Below are 25435 nucleotides of genomic sequence, written 5' to 3'. Positions count from 1 at the left end.
CGCTGTACCTAGGCGTGGAAGGATTAGGCTTTTATCAGGAAATGTTGATTTTACCGTGCACGCACACGATGAAAAAATAATAATCATAATCATAAACCGATAATCATTGAGATTTACAGAGAGGCAAAGTAAGAAAACTAAGGCTTGAGAACTCACTGGAACGTGACTTCGGGATATTTCCTCTGTCTTTGGACAGGTGCTGCTGACAACTTGTGTTTTTTAGAGAGACCAGGTCGGTCAGGTGCTGGACCAAGGTCTGTCGGTGAGAGAGACAAGTTTTGGGGTTTACACAGAGCGCTTCCCCAGGTTCTCCTGACCTCTCTTATCGCGTTGGACCAACATGGCTCCAACACCACCACCTATAACTTGTGTGTAATGGTTCTAAAACGTCAACTCTCTGAATATCAATGTCTACTGTCAATAAAAGTCTGGGTTTTCCCCCTGCTCATGGTATGATCCCAAATAATTTGCCACGAATGTGAAAACAGAAGTCGACTAAAAAGATATTTAATAAACATTATCCATCAAAAGTATATATATTAAAAACCATCTCTCCCTCTCTCTCTCTCTCCTGCAGACATGCAGGCACACAACAACGTCTGGAAGTGGCCACAAACTCTGTCTGTAGCCCCTGCAGTGTCTCAGCTAGCCGGCTGGGTGCCAGCTGGGCAGGTATATGTGAGGAAACAGACAGCGGGAGGCAATGATATAATCTGAATCGTCCTCAGTGGGGGCTGAGTAAGTGCCAGACTTAAATTGTAAGGGAAACAGCAGCAGCATCTTCCTTTCTTAGCAATAGCTGGGCCAAACCCAGCCGGCCGGCCCGGCACACACACAGCACCCACCTGAATAATGGTCAGTCACAGATAGAGGACAGAGGAATCAAGACACGTGTTGCTGGCTCGGAAGCCGGGGTGTCTTTGGGAACAAACAGATGCAGGCGCTTTCCAGCGTAGTCTCACGCACGTGCTATATCTTACTAGTCCTGGCGCTGCTCCCTGCCTCTCTGCAGCAACCCACAGCCATTTCAGCATTTGCAAAAATAGCAACAGCCCTTCGCTGTGAAAACCAAGCAGTGCAAATTGAGAAGAAAAAACCATCAAATGCATGATAATCAGGCCAAGAGTAAAGCTGATCGCGTGACCGGCAACCACGCTACCCTTGTGCCGCCTCAGGCTGGGGCCCTGATCCTGCAATCCAGCTGACCTGCAGGGTCTGGACTATTAGGTCCGCTTGCAGGACTGGGACTTTAGGGGACTAGCTCCCAGGAACAAGCCTCATGTCTGTTACATCTCTGCCAAGCACTGGCTTCCCCCCAGGAGTAATGACACAGGAAAGTGGAAACTACTTTGCAAGCCCCTTGCTGGGCATTTCCCTGCAACCAGCACCTGCCCTGGTGCAGGGGGCAGGTCTGGGTGGAGAGGCAGGGGGCATGGTTGGAGCTCAGCTGCTCTGGCAATCCCTAGCTGGCCAATGGTCACTAAAGGATCATACCCAGCTGAAGCCAGTTAGAACAGACCCGCCCTCCCCCTTCAATCTGCTCTGGGGCTGAGAGGGAGAACCCAGGAGCTGTAACTCGCTCCCTGCCCGTCCCCTCTTGGGTCATCTGAGAACCTGCCCTGTAGCATTTGCCGGAGGCGGACGTTCCAGCGAAGGTCAGTACCTGCTTTCCATTCCAGCCCCTCTGTGTGCAGCTGATGGCGGCTTTCTCGAAGGAGAGCCTTGGGGGCTGTGAGTTTCCCAGGCCCTGGCCCTGGCCCTGGCCCAACCCAGAGCTGACTTGGTTTATCAGCAGGCCAGGCTTGTCCCTTTCCCAGCTCTCCGCATGATCCAAACAGAGACTTGACCCATCCGTTCCCATTGAAATCCTGCCCTCCTCTCCGCGGCAGGGACCGTCTAGCCCGGTGGCCAGCACTAGCCGTGCAGTGCGGAGGCAGAGCAGAGGACTGGGTGCCGGCCCATGCCCTGTGCATGCTGTGGGGAACGCTCCTGCCCTGACTGCAGCAATAGCCGCTCTTGCTGCTTCCAGAGCGTTTCTCCCTGGACAGACCCCAATGGGGTAACACTCAACCCGCCCTGGCAGGCCGCTCAGTAGGATTCCCATGACACAGGTGGGGAAACCAGCCCCCTGAGCCAGTGGCCAGGGGTAGAGCCCAGCTGGGCTGCTCCAGCCACTGGACAACACTGGCCCTCCGGGATCTAGTGACACAAGAAAGAGGCGTGTGGCCTGTGGGCCCTGCAAAACCCCAGCCCCTTTGCAACCCGCTTCCGAGCCAGCCTTGCCACCGGGCCACCCTGCGGGCCAGTCAGTTCCTCGGTTTCTCCAGCAGGGGGCGCGGCTGCACTAAAGAAATGGCCCTGGCAGACAATGACCCCAAAAGGGGCAGAGCCGGGGTGTGGGTGTGTTTGTGTTTGTGTGTGTTTGTGTTTGCTGTGGGTGTCTAGGCAGCTTCTACTCCTGGGAAGCAACTGATCAGCCCCACGGTGGCCTCCTGCCCCCAGGGGGCAAAGGTCAGGCTGGAGAGGAAAGAGCAGGTGTGTTAGGGTTTGAAATGATCAGTCCCGAACAAGCCAGTGGCCAGAGTGTTGGGATTTTGGGGGCCTGTTCTGCCCGCCCCCGCCCCCAATAAATTCTCTTCTCCACCGTCGCCCGCTGAGAGCATCATCCCTTTCAGTCTTGCCCCCTGCGCCCACGGTCGCCCGTGGATTGTGCTGCCGATCGGTTTGCCCCGGGCTCCACCCGTCCGAGGGTTTAACAGAGCTACATGGGACAGGAACGGGAGCGTTAGGGTCTCGGGGGTGGACGCTACCCGCGGCTCAGATCCCAGCAGAGGCCTCGCAGCTTTCCAGGGTAGAGAAACCGAGTCAGGCACAGTGTCTGTTTGGCAGCAGAGCTGTGTGACTCGCTGATTTTTCGGTTCGCTGGCAATTCCAAAAAATCAGAGGTTGGGGGGGGGAGTGGGGAAATAGTTTTGGGGTGTCTCCAAAATGCCATTTTTTGGCTAATCAGAAAGTCCCCCTCTGTCCAAAGTCCCCCTCTGTCCAAGGCTTATTTCATGTGTGTTTGTGTAGTCCTTTACCATTCCGTTTTAGACTGATGGCTGGGTGTTCAGTCATTTGAATGGGGTTCTAGACTTGCCAATTGATCTGATCAGAAGATAACGAGGCTCTAGTCCCAGAATCGGGCTCCAGAAAAGTTTTACAGGGAGCCCCGGGGTGCATGACAGGAATGCTCACGCTGAGAACCGAACCTGTATCATTTTATACGCTTTTATTAAGAAAACATAAACTGGCAGACAAATGACTGATGAAAAGAAAACGAAATCTAATGGGTAGGATCACAGTCTTATTCTGAAGACACACGTGATGTGGATCTTTATAGGGTATGCTTTGGATTAATATGTTCACACCCTTCCTTGATGAGCTGGTGGAGAGCGATGTCCGGTTCCCCTGTTCTGGAGTGGAGGGGTGGAGAGCTGGGCAGTGCTGGAGAACTAGGAGCTATACGGCTAAGACTCAAACTATAAATAATACTCAGTATAAAGGGAGAACAAATGGTCTTAACAAACTAACTAAAAGAAGCTCAAAGGAGGAGAGGCTGGTGACTGCCCCCAGTAATACCCTTTTCGCCCCTTTTTATACCCTGAACAATATGGGTCCTCCTCTGACGGCCACACTTGGCTTCTTCACCCCCAAATGATTAGGGTCCACTTCTTCTATAGGCTGGCAGGTGCGTGCGTGTTAATGACACAGCCAAAGCCTTTCCAGGTGGCTCGCTCATCTCACCTCTGTTATTTCTGTGGCTTCTGTGGCGTGCCTGTGAAGTTTACTTGGGGCATAAACTGGGGCAGCTCCTGGCTTATCTAGGGTAAAGGTTAGCAGCGTATCTGTCTTATCCTTTAATTACTTACCTGGGCCAAAGGTCCCGACCATACGTATGCTACCGACCGTAGCTTTCATACAGGCTGTGGCCTGTGGGTACCTTGCGTTACAGCTGTAACAGTGTAACAATCTGCGACTCGGTTATAATAAAACGACAATACGGAAAGCTATAAATCAAGGTACGTCTGTGCAAACAAGCCGGCTCGTCCGATAGGCTGCAGTGCCCAGACTTGCTCTAGGTGAGCTAAAGGTTAGATTTTTATACTTGGTGCAGTTTTGTATCTGGATTCCCTGATCCCATTAGCTTGCACTGGGAGCTTCGCTGAGACAGCCAGTTTTAAAGCAGGAGAAGAGAGTTTGTGCACAAACGTTGTACAGGGTTAACAAAACTGATTTAAATCAAACCAGTGCGACTTCGAGGTTGCTTAGTTTCATCAGCCAGTATTTCAAGCGCGCCCATTGTCCTAGTGCTGAAGTGCTAACGATCCTCTGCTAGAAGATGCTGTGGGAATGCGACATCGAGTGCAAGGCAGAGAGCTGCAAAACTCCTGCTGAATGTGGAATCCCTGGCGCTGGCGGTAGCGGCCTAGCTGGATTGACTGATGTGCAAAATTCTCTGCTCCTCCTCTTTGGAGAGGTGCCAAATTCAGATTCACAGCAGAAGAGCAAACATTCAGGAGTAACGCATCCCATTCTGGCCTCCAAGCCATTTCAGGTCTGGTTTTAATTGGCACGGTCTCTGCCTGCCACTGGCGGGTCCCAATGAAGATGTTCAGTGGCTCTTTATTTCCTGCTGGGTGGGAGACCCCCCATGTGCTGCCTCCCCCCATTCCCAAAGCTTTACCCAGTCTTGACTCAAGAGGCCCAGGCGTGGGACTGTGCTTCTGCCCTGGTCATGCCAGCCCTGAAACCAGACATGGGTCAGAGCCAACGTCTCAGCCCCAAACAACTAAGACTCCAGGGTCCAAACTCCTGTAACACAGGCCTAAAACCCATCTAGAAATGGGAGTCTTTGGGTGGCATTTTCAATGGTGCCTAAGGGAGTTGGGGCTCGGATCCCGCTGAATGCCAATGGAAGTTGGGCATCTGATTCCTTGAGGTGCTTCTAAACCCCCCAGACTTTGTATGTGTTGATGAGCTAGGGCTGGACTGTGATAAAATTTACTCGCCTTACTCCATTGACCTCCGCAGGGCTATCTGAGCGGTAAGATACGGTTCATCTTTAGTAAGGGTCTGGCCCTTAATCAGGGCAACGACTGCTCTTCGCTCTCCTCCTGAACAGCTGCATGTCAGTGTGTTCTAGGTATAAACCGTGGTGCACGTGTGACCAACCCCTGCTCGGGTCAACAGCCAGACCTCTACTGTTTGAGTTAAAGCCATTACCCAGCTGCAGTAGTAGGCTGTTATCTTCCAGTGGCCCAGCCACCAGAGTGGGATGCAGTGCACGTGGTCACCGGTATGTTACACAGCCACGTTAAAAGGAAGATGGAGGAGGGACCAGAAATCTGCTAGCGGGAGAGACTTTGGGGGCATCATCTCCCTCTTGGTGGTGATACAGGTGGAGAAAAGGCGGAAGGTTCTGGTGCAGGCTAGATGGAGTCCAGTGAAACCATGCACGAGGAGCATGCAGTGCTGGCGGGAGGGCCGTGTGCTGCTGGCGGGGAGTGCTCCTTCCAGGGAGGGATGGCTAATAGGGTAATTACACGAGTCTGGGCCCAGCGAGATGTAAACAGGGACTCTGTTAACCAGATCGCGTTGCAACATCAAAGCCTGGAGCTGGGCCGCGGTGAGCTGATCCTCGGCGAGGAATGCGAGCGATGCTGGCGGGGCTATTTGTAAAACGGGAGGACAATGGCAGCCTGGATAGCGGCCCGAACGGAACGGACGGCAGCTCCCCTTACGCAACAGCCAGGACATAGTGCAGATTCCTGTGACAGCGCGCCAGGCGAATGCCACGGGGGGGGAAGTGGAGGGCAGCGAAAGGGCTGGAATGGCAGGGGGGCTGGCAGAGCTGTGTGTGTCAGGACGCCAGGGCTGGAATGGCAGGGATCCTGCAGGCCAGGCCAGGGTCCGGGAGTCCACAGCTGAGTCCCCTGTCGGCTAGGAAAGGATTCTGGGGAACGGAGCTGAGCGGATGCCCTGGCTGGCTTGGCTGTAGCGTCTGGAGAGCGGCTCAGTGCGTTGGGTCATTCCTAGCCTGGCTTTTCCCTCCCCTCCCCGGCTTGCCGGAGCTCTTTTGGCCCTTTGCCCTTTTCATCTTTGAAAGAGCAGCTTCAAAGGTTAGGGCTCCGGCCGGCGCGCCAGCCCTCCATCAGCAGCGGGAGCCCGGCCCTGGTCTGTGGTGAGGATCAAAGCCCGCCCCGCCGGCCCATGGGGATTCTGAACTCGGGCCGCTCGGCAGGCAGGGGAGATGGGTGTAAGCGCTTCGTGCTTTGGGGTGCCTGCGCTCTGCAAGGCCCAGGGGTCTCAGGGAGTGACCGGAGCTGGGAAGTTTTCGTTCAGCTCCTAGTGCCAGGCACTTCTCTGGGTCAGAGATGGCTGGGACCTGCCTGCGTTGCACCAGTCCTTTCCTGCCCCAGCCCTGCTATTGCAGTCACGGGCCTTGATCCGGATCCAGCCACGCCTCTCAGTCCCCCCCATGACCCCTGCTGTTCAGGAGATGGCCGGTCTCCTGCGTGCCAGCCGTGCCATGCTGTGTGATGCCCCCAGCTCCCCTGCAGGGGTTGGGGAGCGAGCAGAGAGGTGCGGGGTGTTTCCCGTCGGCTCAGCGGTCCAGCCACGGGCAGCCGGCTGCTCTGCGGGGCTTCCTAGCACCGCAGCCGAGCACTGCTGAAGTCACAGTGTGCGCCTGACCTCCCACGGGAAACCAGCCCCCCAGCCGGGGGACTCCTGTGCTGCAGGTACTGCCACAAGATGGTCTGCCTGACCTGGTGCCCACGGCAGCCGGAACCTGAGGCCGGAGTCCCAACGCGCTGTCCTGAGAATCTGAGCTAAGACCATAACATTCATTGCATGAGTGTTCCATGGAGACTCTGGTGTGTGTTAGCAAAGGGACGGCACCAGCCCCACTCCTGAACAGGAACCTTCTCCAGATGCTGAGAAGGTTCCCTTCCGGAGCCAAACGTTGTCTCCGGGGCCCGTCCGTTTCCCGGGCGGGGGGGCGAGGTTCACTCTGAGACGGTTTGATCCCAGCTGGGACCCCTGGCCTTCCTGACGCTGATGCAGCTGCAATGGGCGAACCTCCCCCACACCCTCTGCCCCGGAGGGTGCCCATCTCTGGTGCTGGAATGAGGCCGGGTGCCGCAAGCCATGTGTGGTGTACACACTCCCGGGCTGAGCATTCTTCTCATGCTTGGCAATTAGCGTCTCAGTGTCCTGGGCGAGCCAGCAATCCCTGCACGTAGCCAGCTGGGAAACCAAATAGCTACAGGGAGTGGGGAGGGACAGCTGGGGATGTGGGGGGAGGGAGAGCTCTATGAATGGGTCACGGTGATGGGGACTCAAAGCCCCCAACCCCCAGTGATCAACTGGGGAGACGGCCCTGGTTATCCTATGTAGAACCCCTGTGGCCAACCTGGCTTTCCTGCGGACCAGACGCTCTTTGTGTCACTCACGTGACCTTAGCGTGGTCACATTATCACACGGGAGGTGTTTATGTGGCTCTCGTGCACTTGGCGTGGCTAACGTGAGTGTCTGCTGGGAAAGGTATGTTGCTCGTATGACCTTAGCATGACTCCTAAACTCGTGTGTGGCACATGCCTAGGTCATGCTTCTATAGAGGGTCACTTTTTTGGCATGCCGATGGACCAAGTATTTCCTACAGCACAGTACAATGGGGTGTGTGTGTGTGTGTGTGTGTGTGTCTGGTTGCTGAGGCATAGGACGGTGAGTCAATAAGTCTGTAATAAATCATTTTGTCTGTTCATTCTCAAAATATCCTGAAACACTTGGCTTGATTCCTTTTTTAATCCACTGTTCACGGCAGCTAGTTCAAGGTGTGTACATGTGTATTTGTTTTGGGACACTCTTTGAGGAAGGGATTAGAGGCTCTGGTTTCCCCTCAGGTTAGCACAGGAGTGACACTTCTCAGCCAGCTACAAGGAAGGATGTGTCATGGTCGCTGGGTTTTTGTTTTTGTTTTGATCCTTTCGTGAAAGATCTTTGTGGTGGCTCCCGCCTAGGGGCAGCTGCGGGCTGAGCCACACACACACTTGCACGGATTGATCAATCCGTTTCCTAAGCCCCATTTCATCATTGCGGTGCAGGTCTGCGTGTGGACGCCCTTATTTTGGAACCCAAGGGTACCTCTCCATTGAGCCTGGGTCAGCCAACGTGGGCCAGCCACGGGGGTTTAATTGCAGTGTAGACGTCCTCTCCGTGGCCGAAGTCACGGCAGCTAAAGAAACCGATTTAGCTGACTCAACTTGAGGGTTTACAGCTTGACTTTAGTGGGGACTTGGCTACGCTGCGTCGCTAATGCAATCCCTCGGTGCAGCTGGAGTGTTATTTCACAGCCTGGCCGCTCACACCGGAGCCAGGCCAACTCGAGAGGAGTTATCTCAAGTATAGATCGCTGCAGGTAACCTGCAGTGAAGACAAGCCCTGGGTGCATGTGTGTCTTGCGGAATAAGGTGTGTGGCTCTGAGGCCTTGTCTATCTACATAGGAATTAGGTCAGTATAACTGCGGCGCTATTAAAGCGACCGAATCTCTGGTGTAGACATGGCTGGGTTGAGGGGAGAATTCTCCTGTCCAGCTCACTACTGCTGCAGTGTTTGAAGTGTAGACAGGCCTCAAGTCTCATTGTGAGTGCATGACAGTGTGTGCGTCTGTGTGGTGCATCTGTGAAGACAAGTGTGTCCTTACCACACAAAACAAGAGGGGGAACGGTGACCCATCTGAGACCCAGGAGCTCTGGCTAATTTGGAAATGTGTGTGTAGCCCACAGGGGTGTGTTACAGGCCCCCTTCTTGGCTCATCCATGACTCTAGGTAGCTTTGAGTCGAGCGTGTGTTTTCAGACTGGAGGTCTCTGCCGCGTGGGCCATGAGAGCGGCTGTCGCATGATTTCCTTCTCCAGATCTGCTGCCTGCGTTCTACAGCTCCTTCCCTCTGGAGGGGAGGCGGGTGTGTAAAGGAAGCCTAGGGAAAGGCAAAGCTAAGGAGGGAGTGTGGTCTAGTGATCAAACTGGGGATTGGGAAGCTGCTTTGTCGGTTCTGCACCCAGCTCTCCCATTTACTCTCTTCCATGACCAAAGGCAGGTCGCGTCCCCCTCTGTGTCTCAGTTTCCCCCTCTGTAAAATGGGGGTGATGATCCTGACCTCCTTTGTAAAGAGCTTGGAGATCTACTGAGGAAACGGGCTGTGTCAGAGAGAGCTAGTTCTTCTTCTCCTTCTTCCTGACACCAACCTAACCCACCGGCAGAGCAGAGCGAGAGGCTGTTTGAGTCTCCTCTCCCCCTGCCCGCCATCGCTGGACAAACCTGTAGCAAAGCAACGGACAGCCGCAGATTGCCCTGAGGAGCAAACACAAGGAGTTTTCTAGGGCCCTGAACTAACACGCCCTGCCCTGAAATGACAGGGGCCTCGGCAGGAAAGGGCTGGGTAATTGCAGGTACCTGTTTCCTCCGGGTAGGGTAAGAGATCCCCATCCTCTACCTCTGCATTGCCACCTCTTCCCAGCCCGTTGCCTAGCAATGGTGTTTGCTGTCACCAACAACCTGGGGACAAGCCGAGCTCTGGGAAGCAGCGGCTGCTGATAAACGGGTATCGGTTCATGAGTCACCCTGCGGGGAAGGGAGGGGAACCGGCGAGAGGTGTCCACGGACTGGCAACCTAGAGTTCACATCCGGGCCTCCGATATCCCGCGGCGCTGCTGGGCGGTTGAGATGCCGGGCGGGGTCAGGGGCAGGGTTGCGGAGGGTCAGTCTCGAGTTAGAGGCACAGGCCTCCCCCTGGATTTCCTCTGCTCTGTGTGGAGTCCCACTGGGCCCATGTGGCGAACCAGGGATCTGACCCAGGGCAAACCATGGGAGTCAACGGGGTCCAAGGGTCCTGGGAGACCCCAGCCTGAGCTACCCGGGCACAGCTAGCCACACAGCAAGTGGACGCTGCCCCGGACTCACCCGGGATTTCACCCCAGCCTCTTGTTTGTTTGTTCCCCTGGGAGTTGGCTTGATTCACGTCTCAGTCATGGGGAAATCGTGGGAGGTGGAGCAGGACACCAATTCCTGGTAATTACCTGGCAGCAGCATCCCAAGCCCTGGCACTCAGCTGGGTCCTTGGAATAGTCTGGAGGTTGCCCAAGGGCACGGGCTGGGTTCCTTCTCCTCATGGTTCGTTCCTTGCCCATGGCCCAGGGCTGATTTATTGACCTTCCAGCTGCCGATCTCCCGTCTCCTGGAATCCCTGTTCTGCAGGCCCCAGCTTAACACTGGTTGTGGGTGTGGGGGAGTGTGTGTGAGATACACAGGCTTGGTGTGTGTGTCCGTGTCCCCCCGTACCGGCCAGCTCCAGTGACATAACAGCCTGCTGCCAGCTCGCAGCTGATGGAGTTTGCTTTAGCTCCAGTAGCCTGGTGCTGAGGCCCCTGGTCCGAGGCCCATTAACAACGGTTATGTGCAGTGCCACCGAGGAGAGGACGGGCAGACGCCCCCAAGGACACCCGTGGTCTGTGCCGCCTCATCCCATCTGCGCGGCCGGGGCTGGAGTTGTTTGTGCCAGTACCCGGCACGTTAGGGATGGGGCAGAGGGTCTGAACGCCGCCTGCTTGTCCCATCCACTTCTCTAGCACCAGGTCCAGACTTTGAGGACAAAGCCCGCCCAGGGCCACACGAAGGATAATTAGGGAGCAGCTGGGATTCAGACCAGTCCTGAGCTGAGCCAGAGATCACACACCGGAGGGGAAAGCTCCGCTCACTGGAGGCTGAGCTGAAGCTCTGGTAATGAAGAGGTTAACGTGTTGGTGTTGTCTCTGCCCTCTGCTGGATGAAATCAGAACCGTGTCCAGGCCCTATACTGCTGTCGGCTAACGGAGATTCTCCTGTATCTGAAATGCTGAGGGCCTAAGTTCTACCCCTGCTGCTTCTGGGAAGGGCCAGGTGCTGCTATCCCAAGTCTGAGGGCCCTGGTGCTGACCCCCCGTCTGGAAATTCCCAGAACCGGGATTCGTCAGCCAGTGTCTGCAAGAGGCCGGGGCCAGGCAGCCAGACCCCAGCTCGGGCACCCTGAGCCTCCCTTCCTCCCCACGGGGATGCTGGCAGAGCCGGCCACGTGGCGGCTGGCGCAGGAGGGAGGGTCGTGAGAGTCTGGGCCTTGTGGGCAGCACTAGGGGATCTTGGAGGCCACAGAAGGACTGGTCTGTGGGCCGGCAGGAGGGGCTGCACCGTGGGAAGGTCAGTGAAAGGGGCAGCGATAGGGCAGCTCCCGGGAGGCCAGCCATTCCTAGGGTAATTGCAGGTTACTCAGCGATGCCTTTCCCACTGTGCTTCGGTCCCTTTTAATCTTGCTGCTGTGGGGGCCTGGCATCCCACAGGAGTGGGGGGGCTCTGAGCTGCCCCCTGCGTGACACCACATGCTGGGTTGGCAGCGGTGGAGACTGATCCTGGCACCTCTGCAGCCTGGGCTGAAATGCCCAGCTCTGCTCGCCAAGGCTTGTCCCTGGGGGGGGGTGACAGAGCACCACGCCGCAAGGGGGGGGGATTACACCTGCCCGGGGGCGCTCTCGCGGGGGGACCCCAGACGGGGCTGACCTGGACGAGCTGCGAGGAGGTAAAAACTACGGGTGCCGGGGTGCAGCGAGCGCCCCCTCGCCACCTCAGGTTGGTTTGTGGAGAAGACAGAGCCAGCCCGCGGAGCGGCTGGACACGTCCTCCTTTTAACACGCACGCTGCGCTTCGGGAGAACGAAGGGGCAGCGTGAAAGGGGCCGGGGCAGCGTTCTGCTGGGCGCCAGTCCAAGCCGAGCCCTGGGAGGGCGGGGGCAGAGCGGGCAGCACCTGGGGGGTCGGCAGGGAGCTGGCCATGCGTGGGGGCTGGCCGTGGTGGCAGAACGGGCACCCCCAGAACGCCCTGTGGTTCTGGAAACCCAGCCGTGGCTGTGGCAGGCTGCTGGGCTACTCCCCTGGGCCCTCGTCCTGCCGTTGGCTCCACTAGCGCACACCCCATGCAAAGCCCGAGTGCCAGGCCTCCCTCCCGTGACAGTGCTTACGGGCCTGAGAGCAGGATCGGGGCCTTATTGATTACGGGCTTGATTCTGATCTTCTGCCGGTGTGAGTGACGTCCCACTGGCTTCCAGGGAGCGCGCCTTGGTTTACGCCGGTGGGCGTGAGATCAGGATTGGGCCCGTCTCCGCAGTAAAGCATCTTTGCTGAACCGCTTTCATCCCCTGCCCTTGGCCTGCGTTCCTGGTCTTGTGAGAGCCCCCGGGGCAGTGCCGGGCTGATACATTCCTGGGGCCTGGCTCCCACGCTCCGGCAGCGGCGCCTCCCACCTGCTGACACCGACCTCGTTTGGGCGCCTTTTCGGGAAGAACAAAAATTGCCAGAGGGGACGGACACGGACACACACATACACACACACACACACACTAACCCAGCTCGTCAGCGCCATTGCCCGTCCTGGCCCCGGAGCGTCGCCGCGCCAACTCTCTGCTGCCCAGAGGGACTCACTCCTTGCCCACCTGCTGTAATTAGCCGCGGTGGGCCAGGCAAACCAGGAGGCTCAGTAAAGAGGTGTGGAGAAGGGAGGGTGGCCGAGCGGAGGCAGTGTGGTCTAGTGGGTAGGGCGGTGGGAATCAGGAGCCCCTGGCTGCTGTGTGGTCAGTCAAATGTACGAGGACATCGCTGCCTAAACTATATTGTCTCTAATAGAGTGATTAGCTAGTGTGGATGTGCACCACTGCCCTCTGCTGCATGGAATTGGAACTGTTCAGCTGTGTGTCCTAGGTTCTATACTGCTGACAGCAGAAGGGGATTCTCCTGGAGATCAAACTGTAGGGGCTGGGAGGAGGGTCTCAGTTCTAATCCGTTTGGGGGTGTGAAATTGTGAATGCCCAACGTATGCAACATAGTGACAATGAAGGAGTCAGAGGTGTCCTTGGACTTGTTCTGATTGATGGGCTGAACCGATGGATATATTAGAGAGAAGTGGTGGTGAATGAATGTACAGCTTGAAATAGTTGAGGTGGATGGAGGGAGAGACAGATACTGATAGCCTCCAACGACTTAGCTGCTGCCAGGATAGCGACCAGGGGAGAGTTTCCACGCACCATAAGTTTTAGTAGGTCCTGTTAAAACAGTGGGGCTTGGTTTTATTCTGAAGGCGACAGTGTAAATAGACTTTAGAAACCAAAGCAACTGGACTGAAGCTCCCCATCAGACCAGGCTGGAAGCCCCCACCTTGGGCCCAAAGGAGCCATAGCCTTGGAACCCACATGGTGAGACGCCATGGCCGTGGCCTCCCTGGTGCAGGCGCCGAACGTCATGGCTGTGGGCTGGTAGCTGCAGAGCGTGTGGAAAAGCTGTTATCCTCTCGATACGCCCTCCCAACCTCCCCTCCAGATGTTCCTCTCGCCTTTCCCCGGGCGGATGGGAAAGGAATTCGGCAGAGCTACCGACCCGGCTGGGGCCGGGCCCCGCCATCCAGCCCGAGATCTGTCAACGCTTGGGGATTTATGGCCAGGGAAGCATCTCTCAGCAGCCGTCCCTCTCAGCGCCAGCCTTCTCGCAGCCCTTCTCGGGGGAGCAAAGCCGGTTCTAATCAGTGTCTGGCCTACATCCCCCCCAGGGTGTGTCACGGCTCCCCTGGCACCATTCCCCTGCTGGGAGAGCTTCCCAGCAGATTCTTCTCTGCCCTGCCGAACGCTGCCTGGGCAGGGTCCCGAGCCTGGCCCAGAGCTCTGCTGGCCTCTGGCCGCAGAAGCAAGCAACGTCCCCATTCAAGGCTCACTCCTCCTCCTCCCCACCTACAGCGGTGCCCCTGCATGGGTCAAACTCCGGTCCCTCAGCACTGCACAGCCAACTGCTGCTGCTGGAGCTAAAGGAGCAACTTTAGGGGAAACTGAGGCACAAAGGGGCAGGAACTTGCCCAAGATCACCCACCAGGCCAGGGTGACAGCCAGGCTGACGTCCTATATGGTAGACCCTCCTACCTCCATAACATCACAGCGCTGCCCTGTTACGTCTACGGTAGCCATTCAAAATACTGCCGCTGACGACCGTCTCGCTGCAGCAGCCTGGGCCATTCGTGCCGGATGCCGTAGCTGTTCTTTTCCCGGGGGGGGGCTAGCAATAACGGGGTTGCTGTGACAGCAGAGCCCCTCCCCTTCACATGTTCCATAATCCCTTGCCTGGCTCCAGAGCCGCCGGGGCTGCTGAGGGGCCTCGACCTAGTCCTCTCGGAGAGGTGGGAGCTCGATCACCAGGAGAATTCATCCGCTGACCTCGCCGTGTCTGGGCCGGGGGTTCGGTCGACCCAACTGCGTCTCTCAGGCATGACGTTTTTCACAGCCCTGAGCGACGTAGCTGGGAGGACCTCATTTTTAAGCGCAGATTAGGCCGCAGTCGCTTTTTGAAAATGAAATTCAGGCTCCGAAACCAGTGAGGTGTTGCACCGCTGAGCACCGCGCTGCTGCAAATTGGGCCTCCCAGTGCCCCAGGGAGTCGGGGGTAGAGCGAGGAGTTGACCCTGCGCCTTCTCAGGCAGGTTCCCTGAGCATTGTCCCATCCTCCTCCTCAGTGTGGACGAGAGACACAAACAAGACCTGCTGACGGTGTCCATGCACACAGAGTGCAATGCCTCACCTCAGCCACTCAACTGCCTCAGCTAGGATACTGGAGCCTTGTGAAACCAAAGCTGAGACGCTCATGAAATAACATGACTCCAGGAGCTGGGGCTTTAAGGGGAAAAAACACACGTGGTGAGACTCGTGATAAACTAGGGGATGCTGGCAACGCTGGGACGCAGCCCATGCCCAAAGGAAGAGGTATCAGATGTTAACTGGATCCTCTGCTTGTCCTTAGCATGCCTCCTGCAGGTCACATGGCACATTGATTGACAAAGAGGAAGAGTGGGAGTGAGGTTAAGGCCCTTGGCTAGCAGTTAAGTGGTGGGGAGTAGGGGTGCTATACCAGCTGTGTGACTGTGGCCAGGTCACCCCGACCAAATTGCTCTGTGCCTCAGCTTCCCCACCTGTAAGGTAGCAGGGATGAACCCATTAATTATTCCTGTAATAACCTCACCAAGGAATTGTGAGGCTTAATGAATGCGTTCGAAATTTTCTTTAAGACCTTTGGATTTATTGCGCCACAGTATGTAGAAAATGCATGGCATTCTGATTTATAACCCTGTAGGGGAATGTAACCGGGTTTTCATTCATCTACGCCCCGTCTATGTTATAAGCCCCATAAAATATATAACCTATTGTGTTTGAAATAGATTGGACAATAAGTAAAATCTATTCAGAATTTTACTACACAAGTTTTTATGATCCTTCAAGCCTGGGAAATGACGCAAGCTCTGTGTTCCATAGATTGCCGGGCCGGGTATGCTGGCTAGACTGGAGCCATGTGGGCTGCCTACTAGGGTGACTTTGCGCTTGGGAAAGGGTGGGGGGGAGGGAGGTTGGCCAAAAAAACGCACCTGTTAACCCCATTACACTCTTGGGCCAGAGCCAGTATTTCCAGAGCCGGTGGGGAATTTTTCTGTTCCAATTTCAAAGCCAAATCGTTGAAACCGAAATTTCTTGAAAACGGTCGGTTTCGCTGAATCTCGCGCGTCCATCGTTTTGTGACGACAAAGAGGTTTGACATTTCAAAAACGAAAAAATTCCGGTTTTGAAATGACTTTTCCATATAAGCGACTGCCATGAATCAGACTAATGAAAGGTTTTTTTAAAAAAGCGACGAAAAGGAGGCTGGAAATTGAAACGAAATAGTTTAAACTCATCCGAAAACAACAACAAAAGCCCCACTGCCCTCGACCAGAGCTGAAAAAAAATGGGTTTTTCAGTTTGTGCAAACTTTTGAGGTTTTGACATTTCATCCGGATTCGGGACAGTTGGGAGCTGTTTCCCACCCAGCACCAGTCATTCCCCCAAGCCACAGGGAGAGCTGCGAAGAGTCTGCTAACAGAGAGACTGTACGGTCTAGTGGGTGGAGCATGATACTGGGTGGTGGACTGCAGCCATACTCCGGGGGAGAAGGGCTCGGGGAGGTGCCGCTACCGTGCATGGCAGCAGGAGCTGGTTGCACGTGGGCCAGGGTGGCTTGGAGAGATGGACGTAGCCACTGGCCTGAGATGCTTCCGAGCCATCCCTCTGCTCCGCATCTCCCTCCAGCGCACCTCCGCCCTGAGCTCTCGGTCTGGCCTTCTCTAGCATTTCTCCCTCTACCCGCTCTTCCCTTCGCACGTCTTGGTGTCCTCTTTCTTCCTCCGTCCATTCACCCCTTTGCTCTTCCGCTTATCGCTGGGTCTTTGTGTCTCTTTATTTATTTCTCGCTCCATAAACACGCACTTACCCAGCTGTCACTTAATCCTTCTGTTTATCGGCTCGTCCCCCAACACATCCACCCTTTCACCCCTCTTATCTGTCTCTGAATCCTTCCAGTCTCCCATCTAGCCACCCACCCCTTCGCCCTTCCGCGCTCCCAGCAGAGGGGCCACCCACCCGGAGCAGATCAAGGGGAGGATGGGGTGGAGATAGCAGGTGGCTGACAGAGGACCCCAGGCTGGGAGACAGCCTGGTCGGATAAGAGGCAGGGAAGGAAGAAAGGCAGGTTGGTCGCTCGCTGAGCAGAAGAGCAAAGGCAGAGATTGCCCTAAAAGGCCTGTACATTGAGACCAGGAAAACAATGGGAAGGCTACAGACTCAGCCAGTGTCTAACTGAGGCACGGAGGGGACGGGACACCTGTGTGCTAGTGCGCATCCCACTGGCAGACGGAGGAGGAGGGGCTGGGAAGGCTGCCCTGCGGCAGGCCGGCTCTGCAGACTGAGCCTGGGTCGGAAGCTGTGGCTAGGTTCTGCACAGGGTTTGCCACAAACCGGGCGGGAGCCTCGGGGACTGGCACCAGCCAGGTGAAGTAGCTCAAGGGAGTGTGGGGGGGGGCCATCAGGAACCTCCCCGCCAGCCGAGTGTTGTCTGCTGCAGCATTGTCCCAAGGAGTGGCAGAGGAGCGCTGGCGGGGTGTGTGGTTGGCAAAGGGACTGTGGCCTCTTTGAGCTCCTGGGAGCAAAGCGAAAGGATACCGTGTCTCTAAGGGGGCTGCGAGCAAGGGGGCGGCTTCCTAACTGCGCTCTTTCGTGGACGCCGCGCATGCCGGGGAGCCGCTTGGAATTAACATGCCCGGAGAGGGGACCAGCGCTCCCGAGTGGGAGTTGCAAAAGGCCACTGAGAGCTAAACCTTGGGTTTGAGCCACAGCCCTGGCAGCTAGAGGCTCCTGTGTTCTAATCCAGCCCTTCCGGTGTGATCTTGGCCATGTCACGGCCCTGCTCTGTGCCTCAGTTTCCCCACGTGTGCTGTGGGGGGGGTGATCCTGCCTGGCCTGCCCGCGGGGCTCTGCACCTGCGAAGCGCTTTGCAGGTGAGAGGCGCAGTTCTGTTCTGCCCCTGAGCTGTGCACAGAATCACCAGGCGGTGCAGCCGGGCCCGGCCAGCGTGGGCTGAGCTCTGGGCAGTTCCTGTTCAAAACCTTCCAGGCTCCCGGCCTCCGGTTTGGTCCCCACTGGCAGGCGGGCCCTCCTCCCATTGTGCTGAGCCTGCAGAGCCTGCCCGCCAGGAAACCACCGGCTCAGCACTTTGGGCAGGAACAATGAACACCGGGAGGAAAAACAAGTTTTTGCTACGTGACCGGGAGGAGCCACGTGACTCAGGAGAGCTCCTGGTCGCTGCCATTGGCTGGGTGGGACTCTGCCATCCTGGGCACTCAATGCCCTTCTCTCCCACACCCGGGGTGAAGCAAACAAGCCGCATCTGGATAGGGCCCTGTGCCAACCCCTGACTGCCTGGGCTCAGGAAGGAGCCCAGCCTAGGGGCAAGGGATTCCCTTACTGTCTAGCAGAGGGGGTTACGTGCACCGCTCTCTGAAAGCAGGGTGCTAGTCACGGGGGCCCCCAGCCTGACCCGGGAGGCCAGTTCCCATGTCGTTTTGATCCCACATCCAGCCATTTCTCATGGGCTCCCCGCGTCAGACCGAGGGACCTTCGACGGGCCGTGATCGGGTCACGCCGGGCTCCCGTTGCACCGCTGCAAATCGAGAGGGACTCCACTGGCTACCACAGGACCGTAGGAGACAAGCCCAGTGCCCCAGCTCGGACAATGCCCAGCATTTGTGGAGTGGCCTGCCCCCCCGGGACCTTTCCTCTCAACCCCCGGCGCTAGAGACGGGGTTAGTCCTTCCTGAGTTCTCGCTTATTTGTCCCTCCAGCCTTTGCTGTTCTAACCCTGGTTGTTGTCCTTTCTGAGCTCTGGGCTGCGGGGACGTCTTGTGGCAGTGAGTTCCACTGGCTGCGCGGGTATTGTCTGAAAAAGCAGTCCCTGGGGTGCTTTCGAATGCGTCACTTTGCAATGTCGTTGACTGGCCCTTTGTTCTTGTGCAGAGAGGTGGGATTCCGGGTCACCAGAGCCGGGCCATTCCCTAGGCTGGGTGCCTTTGTCCTGGCCCTGCTCCTCATCTCTAGGGTTAATCTATCAATTGTGACTGTGATCAGAAGCTGCAGCCAGCCTGCGCCCAGCACGAGCCCCAGCCGCACCTAGAGATCCAGGGCTGATGGTGCTAAGCGCTGCACAGAATACAGGTGTGTCTACACTGGAGCTGGGCGGGGGGGCATTGTTTTTGGCTCAGGGAGACAGAGCCACACTAGCGAATGCACTACACACAGAATGTAGCTACGGTGGTGGGAAGGGCTGGCAGCCCTGGGCACATGCTTGGAGCAGCCGGCGCCTCATTCTCGTGCCACTGCGGCTGCGTTCTCTCTTTAGCGTGTTGGCTCGATCACAGCCTGCGGGGGTACGTCCCCTCGAGCTGGGCATCACCGCCCGGCCTGAAATGTGGGTGTACTCCCAAGAGACTGTCCCTGCCCCCAAAAGGTCAGTCTAAATACAGAAATAATGGGGAAGGGAAACTGAGGCACAGAGCAGAGACATGACTTGCCCAAGGTCACCCAGCAGGGCCAAGGACAGAACCCAGCTCGCCTGTGTTCCAGTCTAGAACGGACACCTTAGCTCAGTCAACGCTGCAAGGGTTAATAACATCTCAGGGATCATTCGGGAGCACTGGGTGACCTTCTAGGAACTGACAATATCAGCACCTGGCATTTCTACTGCACCTTCCAGCCAATACCCCCGAACCCTGGACAAACTGCCACATAATTCTGTGTACACAGGGCCTTTATATCCATCAACATCCAATTCCCTAATTATTGCAATTAAATCTGTGAAATGTTTTGCAACACACAGTCTGAAAGATGCTCCCCACCCCTGTTTTTTGCTGCTTTCACTCCATTAACTCCAGTCACTCCTGACTGCCTGGCAAGAGATGAATCAGGCCCTATGCCAAAGAAAGGTTTTTATTATTAGCGGGTTTCACTCACTTCACCCACCACACACACAAAAAAAGCAGCCACCTCTGGGGCAGAAGGCAGCAGCCTTTAAACATCACAGGGCAACTCTGCACATCAGATCAGGCTGCAACACAAACAGGATCCAGTTACAACCCCAGGGGGAATTTCAGGTAGGTGGAATGTAATTACCTGGCCTGGAAGCCAGCCAGGAGGTTGTGGATAACTCCCCTGCACTGTGTTGTTAGAAGGAATGAACCAGCGTTTGCAAAGTGCTCCTAACAGTGTCACGTCCCAGATTCTCCCACCAGGCAGGATTCGGGCCCTGTCTGCGACTCCCATATCAAGACCAAAGTCCCAGACCCCTCTGCTGTAGCAGCAGTGGGAGAAAACCACCTGTTCGGATGGTAAATCCTGAGCAGGGGCCCAAGGCCTTCTCTGAAATACAAACATCAGCTGCGCCGCTCCCAGCGCCCATCTGGGGGGATGAAACATCTGCCACATTCATAAAACAACCTCGAAAACATCTGGCTGGCTTTCCCAGCTGTGTCACACACACCAAGGCCAAAATAAACTCCTTCCCTGCCTCCCAGAACGCCACTCATTGCACGGGGGGGCAGCGTACAGCGCTCCAGTGCATCAGTGATAAGGATCGCTGCTGCCGGGGGGAGGGGTCAGCAACCAGCTCTCGCCTGATGATGCTGGGCAGCATGTAAGAAAGCGAGGGGGGGAAAGGTTGGGGCAGGGACGGTCTTTTTGTTCTGGGTTTTGTACAGCACCTAGCGCAATGACATCCTGGATGATGACTAGAGCTCCTAGGTGCTACTGCAACACAAATAACGATGATGAACCCAGGGTTTCAGCTTTGGGCTATCTCCCCTTCTTCCACCTTCCCCTCTTCCCTGCTCAGTGTTTAATTGTCCCCGCCCACTTATTCAGACAGGCCACACACCCCTTAGTGTCTGTAGCCACCAAACAGTGATGCTTGTTGTTTCCTGCACACTGAACCTTTACATTTCTAAGCATCCTCCACGTGTTGAGTTCAGCCACCATTTTGTTCTCCAAGCTGCTGCAGACTGTTACTGAAGAGACACGGACACTGTGCTCTCTCCTGGAGACTTGACTTTTGTTCTTTCTTGTCTAAAACGAAAGTCACTTTAGCCTGAATGCACTGGTGCAGGGTGACATGACCCTTTCAGCCCCAGCACTGCTGGAAATTCCTCCCCAAATGGTGAGGGCAGGGTGCTATTTCCTGCCTGCTCCTCCACAAAGCACATTTGTGGGTCTCTGAACGGGACCATTGGTGAAATGATTCTCTTAAATGAATACCAGCGCCCTGGAGTTAGCCTGGGGTTCCCGTCAGCTTTGAATTACCTGCAAAAGCTCTTTGTGGTTTCACATTCACCTGTGCCAGTGACATCCTCCTGCGTCTGTACGATATCCACTGGCTGAGGGTCCGTGCAGTGGTTCTCAACCAGGGGTACACGTATCCCTGCGGGCCCAGGGAGTACATCAGCTCATCTAGATATTTGCCTAGTTTTACAACAAGCGACATAAAAAGCCCCAGCGAAGTCAGCACCAACTAAAATGTCGTACATTGACTGGTTTATACTGCTCTGTGTCTGACACACTGAAATGCAAGTACAATATTTATATTCCAGTTGATTCTCATTTTTACCATATAATTATAAAATCAAAGGCAGCAATTTGTCAGTAACCGTGTGCTGTGACACTTCTGTATTTTTATGTCTGATTTTGTAAGCAAGTATTTTTTAAGTGAGGTGAAACTTGGGGTAAGCAAGACAAATCAGCCTCCTTTAAAGGGTATGGTAAACTGGAAAGGCTGAGAACCACTGGGTTAGATAGTCCCTTTTCCCCCTCTTGGTCTAGGGGGCAAGTGCATCATGGAATGAGTTTGGTGGGGCTCAGCTCCCGATGGATCGAAATCCAATGTGACCAAAGCACAACTGGGATACCTTGGTGAGCAAACAGGCAGCTCCTCAGATAACCGCTCCCGGTCAGATCAAACACAGGAGCTGAGCCCAGCAGGTTCAGCAAAGTGCGGCCCCTTGGGAGAAGCTAGGAATGTCAGGGGCCTCCAGTGGGGAGACTGGCCGGTCGTTGCCAAGGGCCAGCCATCCACCCTAGCATCAGGCAGACGTCCTGTGGCTGGCTGGTCGCCGCTGACAAATGGCTGCTTGACGTCTGGACGGTGGTTTGGTTACGGGATAGGAGCAGGAGCCAGGACACCTGGGTCCTATCCCTGGATCTGCTCTGCCCTGTAACTTTATGGCAAGACACAGCCCCCTCCTGTGCCGCAGTTTCCCCATCTGTGAAATGGGGATAATGATCCTGACCTTTATAAAGTCCTTGGAGATCTACTGACGACAAGCGCTAGGTAATAGCTGGGGATTAGTAGTAATAGAGCCCGGCTGCCTGAGTGGGGTGTGAGGCTTGTACAATGCTTGGAGATCCTAGAGGTAGCCAGAGGGTTGTTGTTACTGTGATGAGCCCCGGGTCATTATCGTTAGGAGCGGAGGGATGTGTCCAAGAAGCTGGAAAATCTCACCTGACTGAAGCCCAGAGGGATCCGTTTTTCAGAATAAGCAGCACAGGCTCATTCCTCTGCATTGGTAACGTTTCTGTGGGGCAAGGCATGGCACGCTGAGGACTGGGTGGGAATTGCAAGCTGTCGCTTTCGGAGTGGGAGTGGGGGTTTGCTGGTCCTGTAGCAAAGACAGTCGGAGTCAGGCTGCAGACAGCAAGCCTAGAGCCAGTGTGGGTGAGCGGCGCCTTGCTGTCTTAGAGAGCAGCCTGCTTTGTCTCTCCCTGGCCTGGGTTACCGTGCGTTATCGCTCTGAATGTGGAGAAATCGAGCAGAGTTCGAATGGCTTTATCGCTGTTCTCGGGGCTGTGTTCTGAGCAGAGCCCCAGGGACTTGGTGAAGAGAGAGAAGGAAGCTCCTTTAAAGGCACTGGGGGCAGGGAGGGGGGCAGTTTCCTGGTTTTCTGGCTCTCAGACTAAGGACCACGTCTGGAACCTGATGAGCAGCTGTCTCAGTTTGCACATCTTTGGGGCTGCTGCCCTGGCAGCCACGGTTCCTCTCGCAAGGCTGAACTTTAAGTGCAGGCCCGGGGGGAGCAGGGGCCATGCCTTGGCTTGGCGGAGGCTTTTGTCCCAAAGAAAGTGCCGTCTGCTCCTCCGTGCTGGCCGAGGGAAGCCTGGAAGGTGAGAGGGAGCCCCGGATGGGCCTTTGCAGTGGCCCGGACTAGCTGGGGGGGCCCTGTGCTCCCCACCTACCCTCCATCCCCATTCCCCAGCCATACCCCGTACACCAGATGCTGCCCAGGGGAGAGGGGGAAGGCTGTTCCGCTGACATCAAGGGCTTCCCCAGGGATGGGCGGAGGGAATTTGCCACATTGCAGCTCATTTATGCAATGGCTACATAGATGGGAACAAGAGGGGAAGCTCTCAGCTCATCAGCCCAGGAGGATGGGCAGCTGGAGTCAGCGGCGGGGCTGCTTACCCCGTTGAGGTCCCTTTGGCTCTTAACAGAGAAGGCAGAACTTTCACCCATGTCTATAGGTGGACAGAGCTGGTGTACAGCATACAGGCGCTGCAGGGACTCCCAAACTGGACCCTTGTGAGATCACAGTCCTATGGGCTCATCCAGAGAGACCGGAATTTTTCAGGTAAAAAACAAGCAGAGAACCCAACCAAACCAACCCTTTTCAGGCCTTCCTTGTGTTTAACGCAGGTCTCCCTTAATGCGCCGTATCTGCCAGAAATGTCAGGGATACCAGGTGACATCCACGGAGCTGTATGATTATTTGTTCCTATTACGTGGTGCCTAGGAGCCCCGGCCATGAACCAGACCCCCATCGTGCTAGAAACTGTATCAACACGGAACAGAAGTGCTTGCGAAAATGTTTGAGCACCTGTCGGGAAACAAGAAAATCATGTTGAGAGAGTATCTGACTCTCCAGCATTGTTTTTGTTTCAAAAGGATTAAATGGCCCCTCCTTATTCCAGTTGTTGTTTGGTTTTGGGGCGTTTCTGATGAAATTCTCTCATGGATATTTTTGATCAAAAGCATTCCAGAATTGGTGGCCGTTTTCTGAAGACACAAAACCACGGTTTTCAGTAAATGGAAAAGGTCAACCACCATTTTACTCAAGTTTTGATCAAAAGGTCCCTTAAAAACAGGCTGAAATCTGTCATTGCAAAATTTCAATAACTTGGATCACTTTTTTCAGTCAATTTCAGCCAGCATTCCAGTGTCAGAGTCACTTACGGTAGGTTGCAGTGAGGCAAGGGGCTTCTCTGCCTGGAAAGCTAGGCTGGGCTCCAGTGCATCAGAGGGCCTTTTTTCGGGTTAGCTCGTATCACTTGGGAAGGGGTTTGAGCTAAATGAAAAAGAAAAAGGCAGCTTTATACCCGAACAAGAGAGTCCATGGGGTTGGGAGGGGGTTATACTGGTGTAACTGGTAAAACTTTCCCATGTAGACAAGCCAGGCAAAAGTTTCCATCTTGTTCTCAAAGCGGCTGCCGCTACCAGTGCCGGGGGAGCAACACGCTAACGACTAACGAGCAATTGAAAGCTAGTGAGTATCTTCAGCCTCTGCTGCCTTGTGCTGGGTGACTTGCCCCTGGCATGCCCGGGAGCCAGGTTAGCGCTCAGATGGGAGAGCTCCAAGGAACACCCAGGTGATGCAATAAAGGGAGTTGGTAAGTCAGTTATCTGCTCTCTTCCTTCTGAGTCACGGTAATACGGGGAACCGAGCCATCTTACAGACAAGACATAAAGCCAGAGTTTGCAATCACTGCAGATCCCATTGCAGTTTTCATAAGACCAGGGGAGTGAACCAGTGTCCCTGATCTGGTTAATTACTTCCTCCTGCAGTTTCAGTTGGACATAGAGTTATTTTTCGCTTCCTCCTCTAAATGGATGTGCGGCTGTTTAAACAGCCGCTGTGTTCCACCTCAGAGGTGGCTGCATGTCAGAGCAAAGAGTGAATTTTTTTTCATCTATCCCTAATCCGTCTTGCAGGGTGCATTGCAGTATTTATTAATGAATTACGGTGTTTTGATATCCTTCCGTGGGAGATACTGAGGAAGATTATAAAAGCAAGTGTCCATTTCCTCCCTCCGCTCCAGACCTGCTACGTCCTGGTTCCAATTAAAACTAGATCTAAGAGCAAGAGCAGGAAGGAGTGAAAGACAAAGAACCATTAAGAGGGAGAAATAAATCTGGAGGGATTGAAAATTACAGGCAGAGAGAAAGAGACGGAAAACAGAAAAGCAAAGAGAGCCAGGAGTACCATTTTTACAGCTGATTAAGGGCCAGTCTGAAACCCTGTTATATAAATCCTGTGTCATCACCTAGTGGAACCTAATGCTGCTCAGGGGATTATTTCCAAAACTCCTAAACAAGCACTAGATAGCAGACTCAGATTGCGACAGATTTACAGCGGGTGCTTAATACCTGTTGCTATGCAGGGCGAGGGCAGGTTCCTGATATGGATTAAGATCGTCTGTTACCTTGGGAGGGGCGTTTCACTGATACTGCATTGATGGGAGCCGGAGAAATGTCTGCCAAGATAGAGCACTGACCTCCGGCGTGGGGGGTGAGGGGAACGTCCCACTTGAAGGCTGCTGGGTTTGTGCTGCATTTAGGAAAAGAAAAGGGTGCAGAGTGCGGTGGTCATGGAAATCCAGTGAAAGTAACAAGAGGGGAGCAGAAGGAAATATGTGCAGAGGTGGGGGAAGCAGGGAGGGGGGAAGTTTTAATAAAAATATACATCCACTCGGCTGGATTCTCCACCACCTTCTACTGGGTGGAGGCCTTGATGCCCCAGCATGCCTCAGCACTTCCAGAGGGGGAAACTGAGGTACAGAGCCATTACGCCAACGTTTGCCAAAGTGGCCACTAATTCTGGGTGCCCAGACAACCAGGATCTGATTTTCTGACCGGCTCCCACCCAAAGTGGCTGGTAGCTG

General features: G+C 55.2%; 1 long non-coding RNA gene across 1 annotated transcript; it reads left to right on the top strand.

Moving 5' to 3' along the window:
* Positions 1-1550: 1550 nt before the first annotated feature.
* On the top strand, positions 1551-24150 carry LOC137165616 (uncharacterized). The gene is made up of 3 exons (XR_010923437.1): positions 1551-1655; positions 23021-23127; positions 23978-24150. It is a non-coding gene; the product is annotated as an uncharacterized lncRNA (long non-coding RNA).
* Positions 24151-25435: the final 1285 nt, after the last annotated feature.

Source organism: Emydura macquarii, unplaced genomic scaffold (assembly GCF_026122565.2).
Source record: "Emydura macquarii macquarii isolate MOO-44397 ecotype Brisbane River unplaced genomic scaffold, CSIRO-AGI_Emac_v2 contig_2768, whole genome shotgun sequence".
NCBI lineage: Eukaryota > Metazoa > Chordata > Testudines > Chelidae > Emydura > Emydura macquarii.
Note: the sequence above shows the minus strand (reverse complement) of the source record. Positions and strands in the feature narration are given on the sequence as shown.